The sequence below is a fragment of the Pseudorca crassidens genome, chromosome 17 (assembly GCF_039906515.1).
Source record: "Pseudorca crassidens isolate mPseCra1 chromosome 17, mPseCra1.hap1, whole genome shotgun sequence".
Classification (NCBI taxonomy): Eukaryota; Metazoa; Chordata; class Mammalia; order Artiodactyla; family Delphinidae; genus Pseudorca; species Pseudorca crassidens.
Genome location: NC_090312.1, coordinates 41,574,761 through 41,602,379, shown reverse-complemented (window position 1 = coordinate 41,602,379; position 27,619 = coordinate 41,574,761). Strand labels below are relative to the sequence as shown.

At 42.7% G+C, this 27,619-nt stretch overlaps 1 long non-coding RNA gene and 1 other non-coding gene across 2 annotated transcripts in view; one reads left to right on the top strand and one right to left on the bottom strand.

Annotated features, from left to right (window-relative positions):
• Nucleotides 1–27,619, top strand: part of LOC137210128 (uncharacterized) — a 189,919-nt gene that overhangs the window by 143,726 nt on the left and 18,574 nt on the right. The window lies entirely within an intron of this gene.
• LOC137210805 (small nucleolar RNA SNORA70) lies at nucleotides 23,174–23,302 on the bottom strand. Its single transcript, XR_010936735.1, has one exon. It is a non-coding gene; the product is annotated as a small nucleolar RNA SNORA70 (small nucleolar RNA).

Below are 27,619 nucleotides of genomic sequence, written 5' to 3'. Positions count from 1 at the left end.
AAAATGATACAAATGAACTTATTTACAGGACAGAAATAGGCTCGCAGACATAGAAAACAAACTTACGGTTACCAAATATACTTCAATTAAAAAAATTACTTGGAAAAAATAAATGCCTCTGGAGTTAAACTAAAACTTAATTCTCACTAAGCGTTTTAGGTTCAGCTCCCGTTAAGGGTGGTAGAACCAAAAGGCTATTTCCCCATTCCGTGGGGGAGTAGTAAGAAAGCTATAGCTGCAAAAGGAGATGAAAGAGGAAAAAGTTACAAAAGGACTAGTGAGATTGTCCTAGGGGAAAATCTTCCTGAGTGAAAGAACCATGAGACTGTGAAGTCGGTGCCCAAGGTAGGGACCGCAGCCTCGCTTCTTGAAGTTTTGCAACCACGCCTGGATGCAGTCGGAGCCCACAGACCTTAGGGAACAATGTCTGACAGGCAGGGGGCAGGTACAATATGATAGAATGAATCCTCTCCATTTCTAATTTCTATGATTCTGTGAAATGAAAACATTAGTCATAGACCCCCTAAAAAGCAGGACATTTCAGTGCTGGCCTGATCACCAAGATCAGAATTAATGTTCATATCTGGGGTTTTAAATTTTCACACTATGGCGTTCACAGGGAGACAGAAGGATGTTCTGCAGTCAACTGATTTCACACTATTGCTTTCCAGCACTGGGCACTTCAGAAGGTGTAAGAAAACAACCAGACCAGTTAGATCAATTACTTGAGGACTATCTGACATCCTGTTCTACCCCATTGGGCTGGATCCACGTAATGTTCAGGAGAATTTCCTGCTGCTTTTGTCTCATCACATTCTGCTTAACATCACCAGGGTGAGTGGGGGCCCATCCAAGCTGGTTTCTGTGTTCTTTTTTTTTTTTTAAATTTTATTTATTTTTGACTGCATTTTTGGTCTTCATTGCGGTGCGCGGGCTTCTCGTCGTGGAAGCTTCTCTTATTGCGGAGCACGGGCTCTGGGCGCACGGGCTTCAGTAGTTGTGGCACACGGGGCCAGCTGCTCTGCGGCATGTGGGATCTTCCTGGACCAGGGATCAAACCCCTGTCCCCTGCATTGGCACGCGGATTCTTAACCACTTCCCTGCGGCACCAGGGAAGTCCCTCTGTGTTCTTTTGACAGGTCCCCATCATTCTTTGAGCATTTTCTTGCTTTCCAGCATGACAAGATGTCCTAGGTTCATCTTCTACTTTCCCTACCCCAGTCTGGGAATCATCTATTTTCCTAAGGAACTCTGATTTTGCAGTGGAGAAGAGTGCTTAGAAGGCAAGATTTGGGCACTAGGTGTGCTTTGTGTTCTTATGCTGTCCCTGCCCCAAGGCCTTCTCAGTGGACAGAACTGTGAAATATGTGTATGTATATATCTATACATAAATAATAGATATAGATACATGTGTATATATGTGCACACATGCACACGGGCTTGCCTCGGGCAGGCTGCTTGATTTCTGACTCCTCAGGCCAGGTTGCCCCCCCCCCCCCGCATGAACATTCTTCTTATCCTGCTTGATCTGCCCTATTTTTCTTTTCACTAATTATCTCTTTGTTTCTAGAGTTCATCACATCTTTTGAGTCTTTAAACTATTTCAATGACTATATTTTCATTTCCAAGGTTTCAAATAAGCTTTTACAATCATCTATGATATTACAATTATATATTATCAGTTTTATAAATTTTTGTTCATTTTAAATGTCATCTTTCTCTCATTTATCTCTCTGGGCATCTGAAGCATGTTTATTTTATTTTTGTGTGAAATTCTTCCGATACAGTTTATTTCGTTTAGAGTAAATTTATGTTCAGGTTTGTTGGCTAACTTTCGTGGTATTAGATTTCTTGTATTTTAGAGTTTTGGTTTGAAGATGTATTTATTTACAAGTTTTTAAAAACTATATATATATTTATTTTTATTTATTTATTTATTTATGGCGGTGTTAGGTCTTCGTTGCTGCACACGGGCTTTCTCTAGTTGTGGCAAGTGGGGGCTACTCTTCTTTGCGGTGCGCAGGTTTCTCATTGCGGTGGCTTCTCGTTGCGGAGCACAGGCTCTAGGCTCGCGGGCTACAGTAGTTGCAGCATGCAGGCTCAGTAGTTGTGAGGCACGGGCCTAGTTGCTCCTCAGCATGTGGGATCTTCCCGGCCCAGGGCTCGAACCTGTGTCCGCGGCTTTGGCAGGTGGATTCTTAACCACTGTGCCACCAGGGAAATCCCTGAAGATTTATTTTAAATGGGAGCTTTTGTTGTTGTTTTGGGTTTTTTTCTCTTCCTCAATGTCCATCATTTCTTTTTCTTTGTTATTGTTTAATTTTTTGCCTTTATCTCTGGGCTGCCAGGCCTTAAAATTGAGCTTTGATGATAAACTTAATTCCTTGTCATGAAGCTTTGTCTCTCTGCTCCCATCTTCCCTGGCTCACAGCTTCTTATGAATCTATAGCCCTCTGTATTAGATCAGTACCCTTTTATTTTCTAGCTTCTTTCATAATCAAGAAACCCCAAACCTCATGGCTTCATGCAGAGAAACTGGCTTCATACCTAGTGGCAAATGGAGCACCTTTAGTTCCTATCACTCTGCCTTGCTTCCAGCAGCTCCTGGCTGCCACTGCTTCTCACTCCAGAACCCAGCAGACCCACAGCCTCAGCCCTGATTTTAGATATTTAAAGATATTTTGAGTCATATCTATATATTAGATGTGTCTTATGATTTCATCTTTTTCTGTTTTCATCTATTATTTGGAAGAGAGGGGAAGCCAAACTGTGAAGTTACGGAGCTATCTTGCCTGGGAATCTTATTCTTATTTTTTTAAATGTATAATTCTGTGAACCATGGACCTTACTTAATGTAATGGGACTTCTCTATAACTATGAGCCACATGGACCCTCTTACTCATGCCCTTGACCCTGGAAGGCAGGAATGTGCAGCCCTTCACTTCCTATTCCTAAGTATGGGAGGGTCTTACTATTGGAGGATCAAAGTGTGATTCCTGGAGGATCAAAGTGTTACTCTTGGGGGATCAACCACATTTGGAGTTCAGAAGATGGTAAAAATCAGTTTTCTTCTCTTCCAGATTATTCCAGTCCATACTGAGCGCCCTTAGATAGGCCTAAGAAGTCTGTTCCCTGGTCATCCCCTCCCTTCTTCCTCTCTCTCATGGTCTTCTCTGCATGTCCCAAGGTTCCCTGTTCCTCCTCCAAGCTTCTGTTTGTTCCTCTCAGTGGAGCTGGGCGCTGGTGGAGGTGGTGATGCTCTGTGTGCTTTAGGTCCTGCACACAGAGGGAGGGGAGGGCATGAAGAAAACTGATTGTTTTCAAATATTCTGAGAGCATAACTCTGGTATGTTATTTTGTTAAGTGTCTTGACCTCTTTTCCCTGCATTTCAAAGATCCTCTTCTATTAGGCTTTGTGGCCAGGTTCGCTGAAAGGTGATTTTGCTCCCAGTCCCAGAAAGGCCGTGTGAAGGGAAAGTAAAGCCCTCCTCCTGTGCTTTTGCAGAATTAAGTTGAACCCCATGAAATGTGACAGAATATAAACCTTTTGGAAAATTTCTGTTGTGCATTCTAAGGTTTTAGACTGAATCCAAGGCTTATCTTGAAACTTCTAACCCACCCTATGAAATTGGATCAAAACAAGCAACACTTTTGAGGGATAAACTAACAGAGACAACTAGGTAGAATCCAATTAAAAACGTGTCTTAAACATAAAAGGACTATGACAGCAATAGAATGATCTGTTCATTTTAAGACAGAAGACTTCTAGTTTATGGGACTTAATTTCATTTCTCCAATTATTTCAGAACTTAATAATGTGGTAAACACTTGAAGTTATTTTACTTTATTTGAAAAATAATTCATATCAGATTTTTCAGTTCTTTGAAATAAAATCTGCTTGGTGCCTCCAGAGGCTAGAAACTCTTGTTTTGCATTCTTACCCAGTTCAGGTTTTCTGCCTCTCAGAAGGGTGTTTCCTCAAAGTTGTACAGGCTCTGTAATCAGCCAGTCTTATGTCAGAATTCTCTCCCGATATTCTGATTTTATTCACTTTGTTCTGAAGAAGAGCCTGTTTTTAGACAAGGGGGGCAATGGCGGTAGAAGCAAAGGGCCATCTGTCCACCCTCACTCCCAGTCTCCAGAGGAAAGAAGTTTTGTTAGAGGAATTAGTTTGCTGCTGAAAAGCATTTGGAGAGTTATATTGTCAGGTACCAAGTTCTGGGGGATGTGCAGTAGATAAATGGCCTTTTTGACCTATGACATTAGTAATTGATCATCTGCTAGAACGAACCAGGAAGGGAGGGCATCTGGGAGCGGGAGAGACCTCCCTCTGACCAGGAATTCGTAAATCCAAAGGCCTCAGTGACCTGCAAGACCCTGTTCTTGTTTGGGTGCCTCCTAAAAATAGACCATATTGTAATGACACATGCATGTTTTATAGTCCCATTTATCTAGGTATGACAATATTAATTGAACTGTCAAATTGCTGGAGACCGAGCTGCTTGGTACAAATACTTGGAATTACAGAGAAAGAAATTCCCAGGGGGTCAAGGCAGCTAGACTCAATGTGGAATGTAAAACTAACAGGGGTAGTGCCTCCTGTCCACCTTTATCTGGTCAGAGATTCCAGGGAGCTGCCCAGCTTATTCATGCTTGAATGATTACATTAAGAAGCCTGGATCTTGCAGAGGTGTCTCTGTCTAAGGCAAACATGTGTGCACAGCTGGTTCTGTTACCTTAAAATACCAGTTAGCCTTGAATTAAGGCTTTGATGAAGGACTTCAGTGTTGATCTTGGGAAACTCTCTACACACTAATTCAAGAGGTGTGTTAGCTAAAGAGTTTGGGGCATAGGTTTGGAGATGCTCTCCGAGGGGAGAGGGAAACAAGGCATTATTTTCCATGTTATCTACCTCTGGATGTGGAAAGGTGTCACCCCTTACCAGCTTCTGAAATTTGGGTTGGGAATGAAAACACACATTACCATTGATTTCAAAATGTTTAGTTCATTTCATCATGAATATAGCATTCAGCATTTTCTCCAGGGACATATGGCAGTGACAAACTCTAAAAGATACAAGAGCGGACTTAACTCTTGGTCTTGTGAATAGCAACCTGGAATTCTAACTGCCCAGGATCCTCTGAAGAATAAATCCATTGTCAGTCCAGTTTTTGAAACTGTCGTGAAACCACTTAAAAATTTTATGTTTGAAAACCTTCCCCGAGTTTGCTATTTTAAAAAGTGCTGTAGTGTGGAATACATGTGCCTTAAGGAAACAGTCCTGGAAACTTGTCTAAGGCAGGTGAGTTCTAGCCTCTGCCTGGTTGATCTAAGAGAAGCACCATTGTATGGAAATTTTAAGTAATGTCTAGCTGCCTGCTTCCATCCAGAAAGCTGTTGGGAGAGTGAATATATCACTTCCTTATTTTTCACTCATTGCCTTTACCAGTTACCTCCCAATTGGGACGTATCGTTTCCACAGTACTGACTGTGCTCACTATTGTCTCCCTTCTAAATGAGATGATATATGTAAAATTACTTTGTAAATCGCATGCCTCTTCTCAGTTAGATTATCCTTTTTCTTACTTTATCTTTCTTTACTCCGTTCTCTCCATTTGGAGCCCCCTCCAATTCTCAGTATTCATCCAGAATCTTCCCAGTTTTCTGAGGTTGGCACATAGCCGCCTGGAGCTAACTAGATGTTCAGGAAAATACCTAAGTAATGAAACAAAAGGGTCATCTCAAGACCCAGACTTGTCACGAAGCCTGTCCAAGTCATCTCCCAGTGATGCATCTGTTAGGTGGCTTCCTACCCCGGGTACAGGCATGGTCACCACCTGTGGGGCCACCATTATCTGGGGGCTGCTGTCACCTGAAGCCGCCGAGCTGCTCTGTGCTCCCTGGGGCCCTCCATGTGCCAGAGTCACACTGCTTTCAGGGCAGAAGTGGAAAGCATGGCTATGTCCTCTTCTCTGCTACGCTGTGCTTTGAGGGTACTATTTACAATAGTTCTGCTTTGTCCCAATTTCTCACTGAGAGTTCAGAGTAAACACAGCTGTACATTCTTGCCTAACATCTCTCAACCTCCTTGTAATTCAGATAATTCCAAGTTAGAGACATCCTGCTGTACTCCATCCATCCACTTATTTTTCCGCCAAACCATTTACTGAATCTTCTAAGTGTCAACCACTGGGCCAGATACTTAGGATAAGATAGTGATATGTAGATAGAGCCCTTGCTGTCAGGAATTTAGAGGCATGAGACTGAGCAGACTTTGTGTGTCTGCTTCTTTCGTCTTTGGGTGTTTTCCCTATAAGACTTCGCAGACTCTCAACAAGTGGACTCTCGGCAAGTCTGTCCCACTCTTCAGCCAGGCAAGGCCAGGTGGGTGTTATGGGGCTGCGTTTCACAGCTGTCGCAGATGGTGGAGGTGGCAGGCAGTGTGAGGGAGGAGGGAGCCTCTGGGCCTTTTTTCACTCCCTTCAAAGATCACACGTGTGGGGCTCACCTTTCTACACTAACCTGTGCCTCGCTCAACGTCAGGACTCCCACCCTTGGTTTCAGGAGATTTATAAAACTGATGAGCTATTGAATAGGGCTTGTCCAAGGGGGGCAGTTTGGATGGGCAGGGCAGATTCTTGGGTGGTATGCAGCTGTTGAAGGAAAGGCGGAAATGAGTGTAGCCGAGATGCTGCCCGCCACAGGTGATACAGGAGTTCATGGGAGTGGTGCCTGAGAATCTGCAGCTCTGGGCTGGGCAACCATGTGCATCCTCGGTGCTGGTTACTGGCCTCAGACGGGCAAGAGCCTGGGCCGTCTCTCAGAGCTGATCCAGCTCCTTTTAGGTGGTCCCTCCAGGTCTGGCCTCCTCTATATAGGTTCACAGAGCCTTGCCCACTCAAGCTTCCCCCTTCTTAGGCTGGGCAGCTCTCCTCTGGTGTCTATGTCCACTCTTTGGCTCTCCATGAATTTTTTTCTCCAATCCATTAATTTGAGCAGTTTCTCAATGAGAGTGCTATTGGCAGTGTGATAGTTAAATAATACCCCCAGCGATATTTTCAACTCACTCCTACTTCCCACCTCCATCAGGCTTGAGAGGGAGGTACCTCATATCTTACAGATCAAAACTACCAGCTTATGGGCCAAAGTCTAACCTTTGCTTTCTTCAGATTTTAGCTTTTGATTTTCAAACATCTTTCTTTTTCTCTCAGAAAGGCTGATTCCTACAACACAAACATGTTTGGCTTTCCACATTCATGTGTCTGTTACAGATTTTAACCAACTCTGTAGAAGTTCAGGAACCGAACATTAAAAAGTTCTCTTTGCATCTCTGCTGTAATTCTGCCTGGGGCAATGAATATGTCCTGGCAACTCCAAGGAAAATCTTCGTTTAAAAATTTCAAATTTGGACTTCCCTGGTGGCGCAGTGGTTAAGAACCTGCCTGCCAAAGCAGGGGACACGGGTTCGATCCCTGGTCTAGGCAGACCCCACATACTGCGGAGCAACTAAGCCCGCAAACCACAACTACTGAAGCTTGCGCTTCTAGATCCCGTGCTCCGCAACAAGAGAAGCCACTGCGATGAGAACCTCGCGCACCGCAATAAAGAGTAGCCCCCGCTCACTGCAACTAGAGAAAGCCCGTGCACAGAAATGAAGACCCAATGCAGCCAAAAAAAAAAAAAAAAAATTCAAATTTCATCTCAGTGCCCATGTCTGAGACTCTCAGCAGAAAAAATAGAGGTTAGGCCTTAGTAGAGCTCCTCCGTACATTACCTCTAACATTCTAATTTGCTGCCCCCTCTCTCCACCCTTTATCAAGTTAAAGAGAAACACAGTGTGTCTGTCCAAAGCTAAAATAGAAAAGCCATTTGCTAGGAGAGAGGCGCACTGATTTAGCAAAGAGATGACGAAAGGCATCTCTAGTTTGAGACGAACAGATCTGTAGCAAAGGCAAGGACAACTTTGGAGAAAATTCAGAGTAGTCGAGGGTCCCAGACCCTCAGGTCAAAGTTAAGAAAATTATTCAGAAAAAGAGAAGCATATCATTAGAAAAAAATGTGTGAAGTGGATAGGTAGATCACGAAGGAAGAGATGTAAATGGCCAAGAATATTTGGCTTGTTTTACCAGAAACTGAACAGCAATCAGAATGGCAAAGAGTAAAAAGTCTATTAATACTAAGAGTTGTCAGTCGGGTAGGAGGGGTGAGCATTTGTCTGCTTTACCATTAGGATAGTAAACTTGCGTGTCCAGAGCATTCTGGAGTACAATTTGACAATGTTTTGAAATTCTTAGAAAAAGTATACTCTTTTTTTTTTTTTTTGCGGTACGTGGGCCTCTCACTGTTGTGGCCTCTCCCGTTGTGGAGCACAGGCTCCGGACGCTCAGGCTCAGGGGCCATGGCTCACGAGCCCAGCCGCTCCGCGGCATGTGGGATCCTCCCGGACCAGGGCACGAACCCGCGTCCCTTGCATAGGCAGGCGGACTCTCAACCACTGCGCCACCAGGGAAGCCCTCTGCTACTGTTTTATTCTTCAATTCACATGGAAGAAAACTAGGCATCCAGAAGAAACTTAAACCGAATCTCTAGTGAATTTGAAGGTCTGAAGTTTTTCTCTCTTCTTCCGTTTGACCATGGTCCTCATCCTCAAAGAATATTTATCTTGTAAGAGGGAAAAAATAGTAAACAAATAGCTATCACGCTAATGCTAAGTATAGTGTGAAAAAAATTCTGTGAGAATGGTTAGGGTGTGCAAAAAAGGGACTAGTTTGTTTCTAATTGCGATGAACCAGGAAAGGCCATCTTGCTGGGTTTTTAAAAAATGTGATAATTTTATTAACTGTAATATTATTTAAAAATGTGCACAGGTGGAACCACAAAATCCGTATCATAACTTTTCACTTCCAAGGTATTTTGTTCTATTCGGACTGTTATAGTGTTTAAGAACTTACAAACCAGTTGCAAATGCAGCTAGCTGAGATACTCAGTCCACTAAAAACCAATTAATTAAACGTATCTAATGTTAATTACTCACAGTTGCCTGGCAGATAATTGATCCTCATTAAACGTATGTTGATTCCGTCTCCCCTGTCTTATGTGTGGGAATGGTTAGGGATTATGGGGGGACTATTAGAGTTATTGGAAGTCTCAAATTTGAACTGTATACTATAGACCGGTATTTTATTATTTTTATGTCAGGAAGACTCTTAAGGGTTACATTGTTTACATCCTTTAGTGAATAAATAACTATGCCACCAGCTTTTGTGAATGTATTTCTGAAAAGTGCAAGAAAATGTTTTATTTGCCTTAATCAGCAAGCAGGTTAAACATTCTTCCCGCAACTTCATGTAAGTGTTTAAATTTATTTCCCAAACCCTCATGAATACCAAAGGGTAAAAACTCAATCTCAGCACACAATTAGTGACTTTATATATACGCTTCTCATTTGCTCATTACAACGTGTATGTATAATAGTCTCTGAACTCCACGGCCCAATTTCTTCTTCCCCTTGACCCTGCCAGCCCTTGTTTCACTCTAGCTTTGTGCAATGACCTCCACCCCTGCCAGCCTTTTTGTCTGGCCAGGCTTATATATGTGTAACTGAAATATCATGAATTCCAGATGAGTGGGATCCAAATTTGTGAGGTTGTTCTATATGCTTATTAATTCCACTGTCCCACACAGGTGGAAATGTGGTTTTAAGAGATGTTGGACGCTGTGAATTTTCCCTATGCATTGCAAGGATGGAAAACACACGTGCTAAGTAACTCAGCTGACCGACTGTAAGAGCTCATTTTACACAATAGCTCTTAAATTTTTATAACGGCCTGGCTTACTGTTGGTGGTCTTGTTACTAGGCTTCAGTAATTGTACTTTGGGACTCTGTCTAATAGTGGAAGCATGAGGTAACATTGCTTTATGATTTCTTAAATGAGTTAATACCTGGGAGGTGCCCTTGCCCTTTTACACCAATTAAACAGCATTTCCTTGTCTCTTAGCTTATATTAAATGCATTTAAAAGGACAAAAGAGTTTCTAGAGGGAATAAAAATGTACTGGACTGAGATTTAAAAATGTACCTAGTAAATGTCAAATCCTGCATCCAAGCTTATGGTAGGAACCTAGGTAGTGGTCTACATCGTCATGTGTTTGAAAGAACACCAGCTGCTGTAGATGAGAGATGTGTGTGTACATGGAAAAGAAGTGGAAAAACTGGGTCAGCATGGTGACAAATAGTAGGCCAACAATGGCTTTCTTTTGAAAAAGGTAATTGAAGCAAAGTGGTTTTAAAGTTTCACTTATTTAATTAAAAGTCCCAATTATTCATTTATTTGAAGCTACCTTTTCTTTCTAGGTTCACCATTAAGACTGTTGGTTCTGGTGCCAGACTTTCTGTCTTTAGCCCAGCTTGAGTACAGGGTGAGTTGCTGACTTTTGTAAGTCCCGGTTTCCTTATCTGGTTCATGGGGATGGCAATAGCATCTGTTTCCTAATGTTGTTGTGATGTATATTAAATGGAACAATGCTTATAAAGCATTTACGTAGCAGGATGCCTGGACTCAGTGAATGCTGTTAATGTATGGGTGCTTCCTCATCTACAGACGTTGTTATTTCTGCTCTAGTCTTGGATGATGTGATATACTTTCAAAGTTTTTTCACACATCACAAATCATATCTCATTTGATTCTTCCCATTGTTCTTTGAGGTAGGCAGAGCGGGGGTTATTTTCACCCAGTATTAGTCAGGGTAGGTTAGGCTGTAGAAGCAAGTAGGCTCCCCAAAACTTTAGTGGATTAGCCCGATCAATATTTATTCCTTACTCATGAAACAGTCCAAGGAAGATATTTTGGTTCAAGGGCAGCTTTCTTTTTTTTTTTTAATTTTTATTTTTTTATTGAATTATAGCTGCTTTACAATGTTTCAGGTGTACACCACAGTGATTCAGTTTTATATATATGCATACATTTTGTTTTGGATTCTTTTCCATTATAGGTTATTATAAGATATTGGATATAGTTTCCTGTGTTATAGGTAGGTCCTTGTTGTTTATCTATTTTATATGTAGTAGTGTGTATATGTTAATCCCAAATTCCAAATTTATCCCTCCCCCACCTTCCCCCTTTGGTAGCCATAAATTTGTTTTCCATGTCTGTGAGTCTGTTTCTGTTTGTAAGTAAGTTTCATTTGTATCAGTTTTTTTAGATTCCACATATAAGTGATATCATATGATGTTTGTCTTTGTCTGACTTACTTCACTTAGTATGATAATCTCTAGGTCCATCCATGTTGCTGCAAATGACATTATTTCATTCTTTTTTATGGCTGAGTAATATTCCATTGTATATATATACCATATTTTCTTTATCCATTCATCTGTCGACGGACATTTAGGTTGCTTCCATGTCTTGGGTATTAGTGCTGCTGTGAATGTTGGGGTGCATGTATCTTTTTAAATTAGAGTTTTCTCCAGATCTATACCTGGCAGCTTTCTTTTACAAGGTGATTCTAGGACATATTTTCTGGCTCTGCCCTCTTCAATGCGTGGCTATCTGGGCTTCCATCATTAACCAGATGCAACTGGTGGGAAGAGAAAAAGGGGGCATGTCAACTTCTTGGCCTGAAAATGGCACACACCACTCCTGCTCATATTCTGTTGGCTAGGAACGACAGTCACACCGTCATACCTACCCACAAGGGAAACGAGGAGATATATATGCTTCCTGTGCCCAGGAAAAAGATGAAACAGATTTATGGCGAATAGCTGGTAGTCTCTGCCACATACTCATTTAACAGAATGAAACTGGGGCCAGGGAAGCTGAAGTGATTTGCCCAATGTGATGTAAATATTTGTAGCCATCATCCAGCCTGTTGGGATATGTGAATCCTAGCTGGAGTCATAAATGGGACAGTGAAGAGGACACAGGAGGAAAGGAAGAGTGGGCTGATGGGATAGAGGGCCAGCCTTGATACTGGCATGGAGATGCCCCACCAAGCAAATTCCCCGGGGATTCTCACAGCAGCTTTTTTAGTGCCTGAGGCAAACTTTATCTTCCACTTTGCTTGCCTTTCTTGCTGTTTCTTGTTCCCATTTGTAGATGCCTAGTGGGCAGCTAGGCCCGGGTGAGGGAGTTTCAAATCTCCACTGAGATAAAACAACAGCACCTCTCCTGCTGCTATTGTTGCAGGCATCCTGGCTGCGGGCTCATGGAGAAAACCTTGAATCAATTTGTCTCCTGGAGGCCAAGGGGTTGGCTGCCTGCCCTTCACAACTTGTTAAAATGAACACATAGACTCTGGGGGTGGGGTGCAGCTAAATCTGTGGGGTGATTCTCACCCCATGATCCTTTCTGCTGCTTTTTTCGAGTTCTGGGATGTCAGTGTCACCGCGCTGGGAGCAGAGAGTGCTGAGCCTTCCATCGCTTTTCTTCTCCACCTGAAATGCTTTTAAATGTAACACTTCAAATTTGCTGGAATTTTGCCCAGATACCTTTTCTCTCCCAGCTGGACTCAAACACTCACCCAAAGCTGTTCCTTTGGGACAAGAGTCTCAAAAGACCATGGCTCTTACCTTTCTGAGAGGTGATTAACGCCCAGGTCACATATGCATCAGACAGAGTCTGAGGGGCTCCCCCTCCGCCCTGGCCAATGGCCGATTGGACCAGCCAACACGTTTTGTTTTACTTGACATGAAAGCTGGTTGAAGTTAAGCAGGAGACATGTTTTTGTTTCTTTACTAAATAAAAGTAAGGACCCTCTACATGAATAAAAGTAAAAGTCACTCCCCTGAGGTTTTTAGGCTTCCAAAAATAGTCCCCAACTTAGCCAAGGCTAATGCAGCCAGAATTTCCATGGAAAGCTTCACTCGTGAGGAAGAGGCGGTGCCAATGGGTGTACAAACAAGCCGCCATCCACCAGTGCCCCCAACACCCCCGCTTCCTGTCTCAGTCACTTGGAGTTTAGAGAACAGGTTTTTGAACTCAAGTTCATTTTCTGGTTTGAGATAAAGACAACAGAGGCAGCAGCAATATTTCTTTATCGTGGAATCCAATTTGGGGGCTGCAGGGGGACGGGTGAGGTAGATTTATGACGGGAGGGTTGGGGGAAATTTGTACCTGTCAGTCAATGAGGGCAGATTTCTTAAAAAAAAGGAAAGACGGGGCAAGAAAATGATACTAGGTAAACTGACGTTAAAAAAAGAAAATGCGTTTTAAAGCAGCTTTTTCTTCCTCTGAATAATTGATTATCATGGCAAAGGTCAGCTGGTTAACAGCATGAGATGTCTTCTAGTATATTTAGCTGGAGACCCCTCTCTGCAGGATTTGCTCCCCAGTGCGGGGCTGCTCCAGACAGCACACCTGTGGACCGCTCACCTTGTCTACCTGTGGCCATGGCCGACTTTGTCTCCTTGAGCAAAAGGTCAGAGCATTTGTCTGCTTAGCAAACTTTACTGAAGTTCAGGGTTTCAGGAAAACTATTAGAAATGTGAGAGAAAAAGAACCACACCAGCCAGGGTGATTGCACCCATTCTGCTATGGGGCACCTTAGAAGTTGTGATGGCTTGAGGGAACCGACGTGGAAGTTTCAGGAATACAAATTTAAAAATAAGCACTTTTTTTGTTGTTAGGGAGGGAGGGAGGGTGATGGTAATGTTTTTAGCTATTAAAAATTCAGCTTTGCTTAGTAAAGAGTGCTTAGTTGCTTTAAAACAGATTTTCATTATTTTATTTTATTTTTATTATATTTTTTTATAAAAGACACTCCTTTCATGGCAGACATGGGCTTGTTGCCACCGGGCTGTGGAGCTCCACCCACTGACTTTTGTTTTTTAAATGATATTTTAAAATATTTATTTTGTTTAGTTATTTATTTTGTTTAATTTTTTGGCTGCATTGGATCTTAGTTGCTGGCACGCAGGATCTTCACTGAGGCATGCGAGCTCTTCATTGCAGTGCACAGGCTTCTCTCTAGTTGTGGGGCGTGGGCTCTCTCGTTGAGGTTCGCGAGCTCAGTAGTTGTGGTGCTCGGGCTTAGCTGCCCTGTGGCATGTGGGAGCTTAGTGCCCCAACCAGAGGCAGAACCGGCGTCCCCTTCATTGGAAGGCGGATTCTTTTTTTTTTTTTTTTTTTTGCGGTACGTGGGCCTCTCACTGCCGTGGCCTCTCCTGTTGCGGAGCACAGGCTCCGGATGCGCAGGCTCAGCGGCTATGGCCCACGGGCCCAGCCGCTCCGCGGCATATGGGATCTTCCCGGACCGGGGCACGAACCCGCGTCCCCTGCATTGGCAGGCGGACTCTCAACCACTGCGCCACCAGGGAAGCCCGGAAGGCGGATTCTTTACAACTGGACCACCAGGGAAGTCCCCTAAAATAGATTTTTAAAGACGAATCTGTTCTTCACTAAATCAGGGTAATTTTCAAAGAGTTCGAAAAGCAAAATGTGAAAATCCTCCAAGGGGCACCTAAGCTGTATAAAAGAGGCAAACGCTCTTCCCTGCCATTTCAAGACATTACTTGATGTTTCTCCTGTGTCCTAATTTGGATGGATGTGTATGGGGGTAGTGGTGGTGGTGTATATGTGTGCATTCAGTCTGGAGGAGTTTTATTATGTACATGACCTATCCGAAATTCGCTCAGTACTCCACAGTTTGAAAGACAGAAAAAACAAAATGGAATGGACAATGATTATAAGTATTATTTTACTTTTTTTTTTTTTTTTGCGGTACGCGGGCCTCTCACTGTTGTGGCCTCTCCCGTTGCGGAGCACAGGCTCCGGACGCGCAGGCCCAGCCGCTCCGTGGCATGTGGGATCCTCCTGGACCGGGGCACAAACCCGTGTCTCCTGCATCGGCAGGCGGACTCTCAACTACTGCGCCACCAGGGAAGCCCCTATAAGTATTATTTTAATTTATACTTTTCCGTGGGTCAAATAACCATGACAATGCAAAGACTTTTAAGAGCAAGTCCCCCAAAAGTCACCTCTGTCTGTGGTTGGGGGAGGGGACGAGGGGCCAGGAGGGGCTGGGATGAGGGAGTCATCCTTTCCCACAGCAGCTCATCAGCTAAGTTAGGCTTTTCATATAGAGATCCTTGTTCAGAGAAACTAAAACTGCATCCCTAGTCTTTCTTCAGAAACTTGGTAGCCCTGCTTGGTGAGATGATCAAGCATTTGATGGCATGAGAGACAAAGGTGTGTTTTTTATTTCCTTTGAAATAATGGGGAGAATGTAGAAGAGCTAGTAACTGAAAAATAATACATGGTATATTCTCATTCTCTAGTCTTCAAAGAAGGAGTTTTAAAAGGACCTCACTTAAATTTTTCAAACAAAACTAAAATCATGGCTCAATTTTTTTTTTTTTTTTTTTTTTTTAGCTGAGAAAGAACTTCTGCACTGCAAAGGAAAATTCTTCTTGGGCAGAAGTGTGTTTACCCCTGGCATGCTGAAACTCTGAGATTCTGTGAAAATGTCCATTTTCATGCTTCTAGTGTTGGTTCCCTTTCTTGTTCAGTTTTAGCTACACACACACTTAAAACAGGGATCCTATCCTGTATGTTTTGATGCCCAAACCTTCAGATATTTGTTTTGTTAGAAGAATATAGTGTCACTCAAGAAATGTTTGAGTCTCATGAAAGAAACGTTTCACTGTAAATGTTCAAGAACTCAGATCCACCAATGAATTCATGTCTATGTAATGGGAAAACATCTGGGTAAAAGGTACAACAAGATCAGTTTATAAAGGAGATTTTTTAACAGTGCATCAGATTTTCAAATGCTAGTACACCCTGGCAGTGCACCTGTTGTATAAAGCAAGGCTTCCTTTTATATAATAACACCTCCCTCCCCTTCAAGCTTTCTGGCATAGAATCGTAAGTTTCAGTAAACAAGCCCAGCTTTACCATATGCTGTGCCTTTCACAACTTCACAGACTTTGGTTTTAACCCTGCCCAGTCTTCATCTTTCTGACCTGTCCCCATAAGGAAGTTTCTTTCCCTTCCCGGTGACAGTTTCTGTTGTCTTCAGACCAGTGTACTTGCATCTCCAATAATTAGAATCATGGACTGTTGCCTGTCTTGTAGGACACCTAGACGTCACTCCTAATTTACAGTTGAAGAAATTGAGCCCAGAATGGTAAAAGGGACTTTTCCATCTCAATGTGAAAATAAGTATCACCTGCTTTGTTGCCTAAATATCTCTCAAGGCTTTTACCTCCTGTCTCTCCCCATAACCACTGCCCGCCCGGGTCAAACTCATCTCACCTTTTCTTTGGACCCTGCTGTAATAGCCTGTTGTCTGGCCTTTCCTAATCTTCCCCTGCTCACTTTACACTGGCTTTTTCTACTAGAATTAGGTTAATCAGTCTAAAATATGAATATGGCTACTGCCACTTCTGTGCTAAGGTACTCATTGCCTTCAGGATGAATTCCAAGTTTCTTAGCCCAGTGCACCAGCCACTCTGTGACTTGACCCCTACCTGTCTCTCTAGGCTTACTTCCCATCCTTTTTACCTCACTCCTCATGCTTCCTTAATATTAAACTGTTTGCAGTGCCCTGCATCCATACCACCAAACTGTCACTCGCCTGTGCGTGTGGTATTCCTATATCAGTCTGATGTTTTGGTTGCGAGTAAATGAAACCAACCCTAGTTAATTTAGGCAGAAGAGAAATTTCTTAAAAGGGTATTGGTATTTGTTTTCCTCTTTCCGGGAAAAAAAGAAAAAAGAAAGGACATTGGGAGGCTTACAGAATTACTGCAAAGGCTGAAGAACTAGGTCAGAAGCTACCCAGCTGAAACCGAAGCTCAAATCACGCTCTGGGGCAGGTCCACTGAGGCTGCACTGCTGTAGCCTCCGCATTGCAGCCTGCTCTGCCGCACCCTGACCCTGGGGGTTGGGGGCTGCCCTTTGGCACCACTGTGCATGGAAGCTAGACCTTGATATGGCTGCTTCTAGTGCCAGAAGTGATTTCTTTTGTGATCTGTATTTCTTTGTGTCCCTAGCTCCCAATCTCACAGTTTTGGCGCATGTATCTGCTCATCCAAACCTAAGTCACATGCCTGTCCCTAAGTGCGCAGGAAGGGGGAAAGAAAGTATCAGAAATGTTCTCCGTCTATGCTGAGGATCCCACAAAGCTTCAGAAAGAGGGAAATTGCTCAAACAAAGGAAGTTCAGATGCTGTAGAGCCACAAGAGTGACACGTGTCCAGTATGATCCTTCAGCCTTTATGAGCTACCCATGTCTGTTAACAGCTTACTTTCATGCACTCTATCACCTTTATTCATCTAGCTAATTCTTGCTCATGTTTTAATATAAGCACAGGTGTCTTTGCCTCAAGGAAGTCTTCCTTGCACCCAGGTTGGGATTTGTTTCTCCCTTAGCCTTTTGGGCCTGTTTATGCCTTATCGCTTGTGACATTTTCTTATGTTCCTACATAGGTATTTGTGTTCAACTCTTGTTTTTAAACTCCCCAACGGTAGGTACTGTGCCTTAGGTATCTTTGGATTCCCAGTGCCTACCACAGGGTTTGGCTTATGGACATGCCTGATGCATTTATTCATTCATTTGCTCACTGTTTGTTGAACTGAACTGCCGAAGATTACATAAGTAATTGGTGGCAGAGGTGGGAGTAAAACTCAAGTCTCTTGTCTTTAGTGGTTCTAAAATAACAGAAACAGGCACATCCCTCCTTTCCCTCTCTTCCACTCTAATCCTTATTGATTTTTTCCCATGGTTTAGATTCTGCCACACTTCATCATTTTCAGTGGATTCTTTCCCAACCATTGCCGTGGCACATGGTTTAAGGAACCCAGATCTGTTGAACTGTAAACTGTGGTTCTGTCCTGGATATGGAATAGGCAAATGCAGAGAACTTTTGGGAAAATGTATGCAGCTACAATTTGGCTTTGAATGATTATACCTCAAATTGAATCAGGCTTCTTTGGTGCAGAAGTTCTCTAAAAGATCAATGCTTTGGCCTGTGGACTTTCTGGCCAAGAAGTGTGTGCACTTTTAAGAGGAACATAAACACAGCTCACGCTGGTCATACAGCAGCTTGGGTAGGTGGATTTATACTTCATCAGACAGTTGGTCCCTGGGTAGAAATGTGGGCCAAGGGCCAGGAGACCCTGGTTCAATTTCCAGTTAAGTCATCTCTGTTTATTTCTCACAAAATACATATTTAAAAAAATTTGAAATTAAAACGTCATGCTTAAAACACTCTACAGTAAACAGAGGTCTTAAAAGAAGAGCTGTTGCCAGCATCACTTTTTGTTAAAGCTGTATCCAATTTAAAGTTTATTTTATACCCAGGATACAGAGTGGTGTGCAGAGTGCTACAGAAGTCACTGCACATCTGATCTGACATTTCGGCAGGCCTTTTCCCTGAACAGGATACTCACAAACTTGGGGGCTGGCTTTGGGCATTGATGGATGCGCGTGGACGTGTCCATGGGATACTGGACGTTCGGTGTATGCCTCTACGGCCTGCTCCTTTCTGCTGTGCTCCACAAAAGTCCTGTTGATTTTACCTTTTAAGTAACTCCTTTCTCTTCATCTCCTCCCCTTTCCTGGTCCTATTTCTGTCACCTCCTGATTTGTCTCTCTGGATCCCCTATTGCCACTATCCAGTCAGTCCTGACCATTTCGCTTGCAGTACCCTCTCTACTTCATATACATCTGTGGCCTCCTATTGCCCTTAGGATAAAGGCAAAAATCCATAACATGGCCCAAGCCCTTAGGTGTGGTTCCATCAAGCTCTCCAACTTGGTCTGGCATCCACCCCCATAGCCCCTGCTTTCCCTGGGGCAGCCATACGGGGCTGTCAGTCTCATGAGCTTGTGCTATGTCCCTCCTGCCCCAAGGACACCCTTAGGCTGTTCTCTCTGCTTGGAAACCTCTCCTCAAAGCCCCCTCATCTCACCCACCCCGTGCTCTTCACCTAGTTAATGCCCACCTATTGTTCCGATTTCAGTTCCGAGGTCACTTCCTTAGGAAACTCTTCCTACCCTCCTACTCCCAGTGAGACCTCGTTGTTTATACTCTTACAGCATGGCAAGAACATTCTTTTCCTTTTCAGCATTTATCATCATTTGAATTTACACATTTATTTCTGTGATTATTTGAATAATCTTGGTGTCTGTCCTAACACCAGTGCAAACATTTTTCAAGCACTTACTGCATACTTGGCAATTTCTAAGTCCTGTCAAAGCATTAACATATTTAATTCTCACAAAAACTGAGGAAGTGTGTCCTATTACTACCCTTCTTGAGGGCTTAAGTAACTTGCTCATAGCCACACAGCAAGTTAGCATAGAGATGGGATTTGAGCCCAGACAGTCTTGTCCTAAGTATAAAGATTGAATCAAGACCCTGCATTGCCTTCTCAGTAGACAAAGATTTCTCAAACTTTGTTTCATTATTGACCTTTCAAGGGCCCCTTTTAGACATGCTTTACTGATCTTCCTCCCATGAATTTTTTTTTTTTTTTTTTTTTTTTTTTTTTTTTTGCGGTACGCGGGCCTCTCACTGTTGTGGCCTCTCCCGTTGCGGAGCACAGGCTCCGGACACGCAGGCTCAGCGGCCATGGCTCACGGGCGCAGCTGCTCCGCGGCATGTGGGATCTTCCCGGACCGGGACACGAACCCGCGTCCCCTTCATCGGCAGGCAGACTCTCAACCACTGCGCCACCAGGAAAGCCCCCCCCCGCCCCCATGAAATTTTAATGTTACAGGTAGATGTACTGTTGTGGTGGGCAGAATGGCTCCTCCCCTTCCCACCCCTCCCCCCAAAGACATCCACGTCCTACACCCTGGAACCTGTGAATAAATTATATTGCATGGTATGGGGAACTTTTGGCTGCAGATGAAATTAAGGTTATTAATCAGATGACCTTGAGCTAAGGTGATTATTCTGTATTAGCCTGGTGGTCCCAATGTAATCACAAAGTTTCTTATAAGTGAGAGAGGGAGGCAGGAGGGACAGTGTGAGGGAGATGCAGTGTAAGAAAGACTTGACTGCCATTGCTGGCTTTGAAGATGGAAGAGGCCATTAGCCAAAGAATATGGGCAGTTTCTTGAAGCAGGAGAGGCAAGGGAACAGAGTTTTCCCTAGAGCGTGAGAAGGAGCACAGCCCTACCCACACCTTGTTTCCAGTCCAGGGAGTCCCATTTCAGACTTCTGACTCCCAGTACTGGAAGATAATAAATTTGTGTTATCTTAAGCTATTACGTTTATGATAATTTGTTACATCAGCAATAGGGGACTAATACAAAAATGCAACTCTGTGTCTGTATGTATATATACATACACATACATATGATTGCATACATTGCACATATTATATGCATATCTGTGATTTGTACATAAAATGAGTAATTTTCTTCAGCACCCAGGAACAACTTTTCACCCCTGGTGGCAATATAGCCTCTGTTGAGAATGCATGTACTGGACTGTGAGAACAAGAATCATCCTGGTTTTGACCACTACTGTAGCTCCTGTTCCTAGCATAGTGCCTGGCACATAGTAGACACTCAATAAGTATTTGTTGACTGAGTGAGTGAATGAATAAATGGATGAATGGCTATGAATGACTTGAATTAAATAACCTGCTTATGAAACATAAAAAGGGCTACAGAGCTCCGTGTTGGAAGTGAGTGAATCAATGTTTTTGAATAACTGTGAGACTGTAGTGCTGTGAACGCTGTTCATCTCCACAGATTTATCAATGTCCAAGGGCACCTGTAGCATTGGGTTAAAGTGATCCAAGCACCAGCAGGAGGGGCCTGGCCATGTTGGCTCTGGGCTGTGCAGAGAGCACAGCAGTAGGCAAATGGCCTCAGTCTGCCTGAAGTCTGGGGGGTAATTGGATGAAGTAGCCTCACGTATTTGGAAAAGGAATCAAGATCTACTGTGAAACGGTGAAACTTCTTGGTTTACCAATGATCAAGCTTTCTGTATACCAGGCTCCTTTTCTGTACTGTACACAAAACCCAGGCGGAGCCAAGAGCTTCAGGGCAGATGTTAGCCCTCTTCCCCTCCACCCGTCAAGTGTCCATTTGGAAGGAGTTTTCCAGGGCTAGGATTTTGGTGGCCTTGCTTTTGTAGGAGAACCTACATCCCCATGTGGTTTTCTGACCACCTCCCTGGGTCTGGGGAAGGTGCAGGCTCTTCCCGGGGCCTGCTCTGTGTCTGTCTCGTGGCGATGACGGGAACGCTAAACTCCTTTGGGTGACAGGCCATGCTGACTTTGGTTCTGCCCCTGGCACTGGTGAGTTCAGCACATTTCTTTCTGACTCTCCTAGAGATGCTGTGTGGGACAATCAGGCAGAACCAGCCAATCAGGGTGAATCCAGGGGGATGAAGTGTGGAATGTGTTGAGCTCTGCACTTCCATGCCAATGGGGACTGGGCAAAGTCTGGAGGATTGTTGGGAGGGGGCTGGGGGTGTTTGGGGAGGTGGCCGAAATGGGAGTGGGGCACAGTGCAGCACAGGAGGCCTCTGGGGGAGTAATTTCTCAGGCCTCAGAGCCTCTCTTGGCAGAGTCCCTCACTTCACTTGATCTCACCACACGGCAGTACTGGTCTCCAGGGCCTATGCATAGCTAACAAGGAACACTTGTCTGGCGTTCATGTTTACAAATAACTTTCCTGTATAAGATCTCGGGATGGTGAGTCTTGAGGGGGTCTGGTCTAACCTTTCTGTGGTTGTTTTGTTTCTGTATTTTAGCAATCATTGATTCCAATGCCTACTATGTGCGATGATAACAGCAAACAAAAACATTTGGATTGCATTTTCCATTCAACGTATTTTTTGACTTCCATTAGCTAATTCATATCCAGTCCTATGAGACTGGATCTTATGCCTTCATTTTTCAGATGAGAAAACTAAAGTTTAGCAAAGCACATGAACATACACTGTTCATTAGGCTATGGAAAATAATAGTATGATCTACCAAAATATGTATGTACTATAAGTGCTTTTATTCCTTTAATTCCCAGAGCCCTGGGGGTAGGCATTAGTATTACTCTCAGTTGACAAGTGGGAAAATTGAGGTGCAAGATGGCTAACAACTTGCCCAAGCTCAGACAGCTACTAAGAAGAAGCAGGATTTAAACTCGGGTAACCTGGCTTCATAAACTAGAGTTTCAACCACTCTGCCATTCTGCATCCCTTCAAAGTGGTATTTCCAGTGCTGAATTCCACACCCTTCTTTCATCTCTACCATGGTACCTTTCTATGCCAAGCAATCTGAGAAGGACAATGACATCGTTTCTGCTTACAGTCTGGGTGGGGGAGTTAAGTTGCGCACTGGGTGATTTTCAGGGCAGAAGGCCGTATGTACTAAGGCAGAGGTCAAGAGGAGCTCTGAGGGACCATAAAGAGTGGCCCAGGAGACTTATACCTTGTGGTCTCCACAGCCCCTTCCCTGCTGGTCTTGCCCATGCTGGCCTTCCAGTGGAGTAGCTACTCTTAAGTGGAGTAGCCTTTGCAGTTGTCTGGATTAGTCTTTTTGACTTCAGATTTGGGGTCTGGGGGCCATGCCCCTGGGAAGTTTCTCTTGGAAATTTTCCACCATATGTAGCATGACCAGAAAACATAGAGGTCATCAACAAGCAAACTGCTCAAAAGAAGTATCCTAAACTGTCCTATACCAGGTGCCTGAAGACAGAGATCCTTTGGGCTCTGGTTTTCCTTTGCTGGTTTCTTGGAAACTTGGAAGGATCATCTGTTGCTGCCTCTGCTAGGTGCTGCCTTTTCTTTTCCTTTTCTTTTTGACAGGAAAGTAGGATTTATTGGTGGGCGTAAGGTGGGGACAAGGCTCTCATGAGTGCAGGGCCTGCCATGTGTCCAGGGGGCCATGATTAGGGGTATATTTGACCCCACAGCCATCTGGCATGAGCTGCTTTTCTGTCACCATGTTTTCAAATTCATCCACATTAAACTTAGCAAATGCCTACTTCTTGGAGATGTGGATCTTCTGGCGGCCAGGGAACTTGAACTTGGCCTTGCATAGGGCCTTGATCACATGCTCCTTGTTCTGCAGCTTGTTTTGCAGATGGACATTATGACTTCGCCAATGTGGACCCTGGCCACTGTGCCCTGGGGCTTTTCAAAGGCACCATGCATACCAATCTGGAGCCTAGATTAGGGACAGCATGCCAGATGTAAATGTCCACTGGAAAGGGCTGTCTCCAAGGTCCCTCAGGGCAACCCATACAGGCAACAGGCTGCATACACTACCTAGGAGTTTGCAGCCATTGCGCACCAGGCCTCCATGGAGGAAAAGAGCACAGTCAGCTTAATTGGCTGCAAATAGGTGCTCCCTTTTCTAATCTTGGATTGAACCCAGCACTCCATGGCTACTTTCTCCCAGCCACTAGCCCAACTTAACCTTGACATGCCCCCCTTGGACATCGTTTTCTAGATTTAAATGCAATCTTTTGTCTATATTTTGAAAACTCCAAATTAAGATATGTAGGTTTGGCACATATTTATATACTTCTGGGAGTAATGATGTAAAATATTTGAAATTAGAAGTGTCTTTAATTTCTTAAACATATGGTTACTGCCACGCTACCACCATAATTTTGCCAGAATCCCTACAGTCTGGCTGCTGTAATCATCTCTCTCTTTTGTTAGCCATGCAAGAAACTCTATTTTCTTCACTGGGGTTCTCTCCCCTTTATTTCCTTGCCCACACTGAGTCTATGCCTTTGTCATCACAGCTTGAAACGCCTGGATCCTTGGCCAATCAATGCCTTTATATGAGTATTTAGGGGACATTTGTTTCTTTAGTGTGGACTTTAAAATTAGTAAACCCCTCCAAACCAATTGGCATATAATTTTTTTGGATATTTGATATTTGGGAAATAAGTTACATAGAAGTTTATCTCATTCACTGGTAATGATCTTGGATAGTCTTGCTTTGTGTCTTATAAAAAGAAGGTGATAATTTCCATGCATAATTGTATCACTAAGTAATATAAAACCATTTGATGTCATGTTTGCTTAGCATTTTGCTCTTAACCTTTATGTAGGTTTTAGTACGTGTGTTAGAGTTATTTGTTTTCCTGTCTGTTTCTCCCATAGATGATAAGTTTCTCACAATCAGGAATCCTTCCTCATTCATCTTTGTGTTTTCAGTCCTAGCATGGTGCTGGGAACAAAATATATGTCCAAAAAGTGGTGTAGAAAAAATCAGATTGATGTCTTTGATCAGTTTCATAAATGATCTACTATTATCACTCACTGAGTCATAACTATATATTTATGTCTCCTTTACCAACCATTAAGTTCTGGTTTGGGCCATTTAGTACAAACTATAGATTAAAATGAACAGTTATATGCCAACAAGTTGGACAACCTAGAAGAAATGGATACATTCCTAGAAACATACAACCTACCAAGACTGAATCATAAGGAAACAGAAAATCTGAACAGACCAATTACTAGTACAGAGATTGAATCACAATCAGAAACCTCCCCTAAAACAAAAGTCCAGTATCAGAGGGCCTCACTGGTGAATTCTACTAAACATTCAAAGAATTAATACCAATCTTTCTCAAACTCTTTCAAAACATTGAAGAGGAAGGAATGCTTCCAAACTAATTTTATGAGGCCAGCATTACCCTGATACCAAAACCAGAAAGGGACACCACAAGAAAAGAAAATTACAGGCCAATATCCCTGATGAACAAAGATGCAAAACTTCTCAACAAAATATTTGTGAACAAAATTCAACAATACATTGAAAAGATCACGCACCATGATCAAGTGGGATTTATTTCAGGGATGCAAGGATAGTTCAGCATCCACAAATCAGTCAGTGTGACACATCACATTAGCAAAATGAAGAATAAAAATCATATGATCATCTCGATATGTGTGGAAAAAGCATTTAACAAAATTCAACACCATTTATGATAAAAACTCTCAACAAATATGGGTATAGAGGATACATGCCTCAACATGATTCAGGCCATATATGACAAGCCCATAACTAATATCATACTCAGTGGTGAAAACTTGAAAGCTTTCCTCTAAGATCAGGAAAAAACCATGGATGCCTACTTTCACCTTTTCTATTCAACATAGTATTGGAAAGTGTAGCCAGAGAAATTTAGGTGAGAAAAAGAAATAAAAGGCATCCAAATTGGAAAGGAGAAAGAAAAACTGTCACCATCTGCAGGTTATCTGGTATAATATATAGAAAAATCTAAATACTCCATGAAAAAAGCTGTTAGGACTAATAGACAAATTCAGTAAGGTTTCAGGATACACAATCAATACACACAAAAAAACTCTTGGATTTCTTTCTTTTAAATAATTAAATATTTATTTATTTATGGCTGTGTTGGGTCTTCATTGCTGTGCGCAGGCTTTCTCTAGTTGTGGCGAGCGGGGGCTACTCTTCGTTGCGGTGCACAGGCTTCTCATTGCAGTGCCTTCTCTTGTTGTGGGGCATGGGCTCTAGGTGCATGGGCTTCAGTAGTTGTGGCATGTGGGCTTCAGTAGCTGTGGCTCATGGGCTCTAGAGTGCAGGCTCAGTAGTTGTGGCACACAGGCTTAGTTGCTCTGCGGCATGTGAGATCTTCCTGGCCCAGGGCTCGAACCCGTGTCCCCTGCACTAGCAGGTGGATTCTTAACCACTGCTCCATGAGGGAAGCCCAAAACTCTTGGATTTCTATACACTACAAATGAACTATCAAAAAGAGAAATTAAGAAAACAATTCCACTTACAGTTGAATCAAGAAAAAGAAAATACCTGGGAATAAATTTAACCAAGGAGGTGAAAACCCTGTATATTGAAAACTATAAGACATTAATGAAAGAAATAGAAGATGCAAATAAATGGAAAGATATTCTGTATGCATGGAATGAAAGAAACAATACTGTTAAAATGTCTATACTATACAAAGCAATCTACAGATTCAGTGCAATCCCTATCAAAATTCCAATGGCATTTTTCACAGAAATAAAACAAATAATCCTAAAGTTTATATGGAACCACAAAAGACCCCAGATAGTCAAAACAATCTTGAGAAAGAAGAATAAAACTGGAGGCATCACACTCCCTGACTTCAAACCATATTATAAAGCTATAATAATTAAAACAGTATGGCATTGGCATAAAAACAGACACATAAATCAGTGGAACAGAATAGAGCACTCAGAAATAAACCCATACATATATGATCAATTAATTTACAACAAAGGAGCTAAGAATATACAATGGGGAAAGGACAGTCTCTTCAATAAATGATGTTGGGAAAACTGGACAGCCACATACAAAAGATTGAAGTTGGACTCCTGCTTTATACCATACACAAAAATTAATTCAAAATGTATTAAAGACTTGAACATAAGACTGGAAACCATAAAACTCCTAGAAGAAAACATAGTCATCTCCTCTGCATAGGTCTTGGCAATGATTTTTTGAATCTGACACCAAAAACGAAAGAAACAAAAGCAAAAATAAAACAAGTGAGACTACATCAAACTAAAAAGCTCTGCACAGCAAAAGAAACCATCAACAAAATGAAAAGGCAACCTACTGAATGGGGGAGAAAATATTTGCAAATCACACCTGATAAGGGGCTAATATCCAAAAAATATGTATGGAAGTAACCTAAGTGTCCATCGACAGACAAATGGTTAAGAAAGATATATATAAACACATACACATAAGACACAATGGAATTACTCAGCCATGAAAAAGAGTGAAATCTTGTTATTTGTGACAGCATGGATGGACCTAGAGGGTATTATGCTGAGTGAAATAAGTCAGACAGAGAAAGACAAATACCATAGATTTCACTTATATGTGGAATCTAAAATACAAAAGAACAAAAATAACAAAAGTCAGGGGGTGTGATGGTAAGTGTAATTGGTGAAGGAGATTGAGGTACACACTTCCAGTTATAAAATAAATAAGTCATGGGGATATAATGTACTGTGTAGGGAAAATAGTCAATAATATTGTAACACTTTGTATGGTGTTGGATGGTAACTAGACTCATATGATGATCATTTCATAATGTGTGAAAATATCAAGGGGCTTCCCTGGTGGCGCAGTGGTTGAGAGTCCGCCTGCCGATTCAGGAGACATGGGTTTGTGCCCCGGTCTGAGAAGATCCCATATGCCGCGGAGCGGCTGGGCCCATGAGCCATGGCCACTGAGCCTGTGCGTCCGGAGCCTGTGCTCTGCAACGGGAGAGGCCACAACAATAAGAGGCCCGCGTACCACCAAAAAAAAAAAAAATCAAAATCACTATGTTGTATACCTGAAACTAATATAATATTGTAAGTCAAATAAACTTTTATAAAAATATATAAAGAACTCATACAGTTCAACAGCCAAAAAACCCAAACAGGACAAAACCAACCACCGAAACAATCCGATTAAAAAATGGGCAGAAGATCTTAGTAGATATTTTTCCAAAGAAGACATACGGATGGGCAACAGGTACATGAAAAGATGCTCAACATCATTAATCTCCAGGGAAATGCAAATCAAAACCACAATGAGTTATCACCTCACACCTGTTAGAATAGTTATTTTCAAAAAGAAAAGAAATAACATGTGTTGGTGAGGATGTGGAGAAAACAGACCACTTGTACACTCTTGGT